The sequence below is a fragment of the Coptis chinensis genome, chromosome 3 (genome assembly GCF_015680905.1).
Source record: "Coptis chinensis isolate HL-2020 chromosome 3, ASM1568090v1, whole genome shotgun sequence".
In the NCBI taxonomy this organism is placed as follows: Eukaryota; Viridiplantae; Streptophyta; class Magnoliopsida; order Ranunculales; family Ranunculaceae; genus Coptis; species Coptis chinensis.
In genome coordinates, this window is record NC_141458.1 from 31,235,353 (window position 1) to 31,237,265 (window position 1,913).

General features: G+C 39.7%; 1 pseudogene; it reads left to right on the plus strand.

Moving 5' to 3' along the window:
• The first annotated feature begins 1,582 nt into the window (after positions 1 to 1,582).
• On the plus strand, positions 1,583 to 1,676 carry LOC147509160 (small nucleolar RNA R71; annotated as a pseudogene).
• The last annotated feature ends 237 nt before the right edge of the window (positions 1,677 to 1,913 follow it).

Consider the following 1,913-nt stretch of genomic DNA (forward strand, 5'->3'; position numbering starts at 1 on the left):
AACGCCATTCTAGTGGGTTGCATCTCGCCTAGACCTATTTTTCTATACAAATAAAATGAGAGTAAGTTTACACTAGCCCCCAAGTCTAATAACGATTGTCGTCAGTATAGGAATCTCCTAAGGTGCATTATAAAGGGAGGACCGTGGTCCTTGTACTTAACAATTCCATTATGTTCGGATAGAGTTGGGAATTGTTCCGTTAAAAGGCGTCTTTTGGTATATTGGTCTTCGCCTAGTAGTACACAATTCCTTAAGAAACTTAGCATGGTGTGGTAGCTTTTTATAGCTTCGAGGAAGGGAAGGTTTATAGTTATATTCTTAAAACATCTCTAATCTCCTCAGAATTTGTATCCCTAGTTAACATGGCTAATTTTTGTGGAAACGGTGGTTTCTGTCTATATTTAGCAATGGTATTACCTGGGTGTTTAACCGTGGCTTCCTGTTTCTTAGGTTTTGTTGTAATTGGTACCTCTACGATTGGTAGGCTCTTCATTTCTATTTCGTATCTAGTAATATAGCAGGTGTAGGGGACTCTTGGTGTGGTAACTATAGGCATAGTTACTTTTGTTATCAACCACTCTGCTTTAACGGAGAGTGGTGATGGCCTTTAGCTTACATACATTTTCATATTCACTACTAGTATTATCGGTTACCTCAAAGGCTGTATTTGTTGTTTTAGGATTAGGTATTTCGTTACTTGGAAACACACCTTTGGGTTGGGCTTTATCTTGAGCCAACTGTTTGGTTAAATTATTAACGGATTGTAGAAGCTGTTGGTTAGATTGAGCCATGGTTTGGAAAAGTTTTTGGCTCACTTGTATGAAGGTGTCAAGACGATCCGGTTGTGTGGGTGTAGTAGTCACGGGTGGTGTGACTGGAACTATTTCAAGTGAATTATTTATGGGTGGATTTGGGTAGTTATTATTTACCGGAACGATACCTCTACTAGCATTATAATTATTATAACTACTTTGACCTTGTGCTTGACCTTGTCGAGGTTGCACTTGGTTGTTATAATTATTAAAATTCCCCTGACCCTGTCCTTGTCGTAGTGGGGCTTGGTTAAAGCTGTGCGTAGGCCTAACATATTGGTTATTATACCCTTGAGGTGTGACGTTTTGGTTATTTCTCCAACCAAAGTTGGGATTTTGTCTCCAAGGGGCGTTAGGTTCACTATTAATGGAACAAGCCTGTTCATAGGCTATAGGACGATTGGGAGTCGGGATGCTCGTGGCTCCAACAGAAACTACATGGATTTGAATTTACATTCATGATGGGGATTGGCTTTTGTTGTATGTAAATAGCCTCTACCTTTTTGTGAGGGATTCAATTAGAGTTTTAAGCTCAGCTCGATTTAACCTCAAACATCTTGGTAGCCTTAATCTGTTGAAGAAGAACTAGCGAGCGGAGTAATCGTCACTACCCCAGTTGTTATTTTAAGCTTTTAGTTTGGTCCTCTAAAAAATTTATAAGCCTCGAAGCTCCTTTGCTTAAGAAACTACCCTCATTCATTATGTCAAGGACTTCTTTATGGTGGTGTAAAAGTCCTTTGAAAAAGGCACGAACTAACGTGTCTTTCGCTAAGTTATGATGTGGACACTCTATAAGGAGATCGGTGAAACGATTCCAAGCCTCTGAAAATGTTTCATGAGGATTTTGTCGAAAGAAATGAATCTTGGAAAGCATCTCATCCGTCTTTAAGGGTGGGTAAAAATGTTTCATAAACAGCTGAACAAGTTTAGCCCACGAGTCCACATAATTAGGCGTTTGGGCATTTAACCAAGACGCCGCCTTATCGGCTAAGGTGAAAGGGAATACCCTTAATTTAATTTGTTCCATACCAACCGTAGGATGGTGGAATGTTGTTAGGACTTGTTCAATCCTACGCATGTGCTGATAAGGTTTTTCATGGT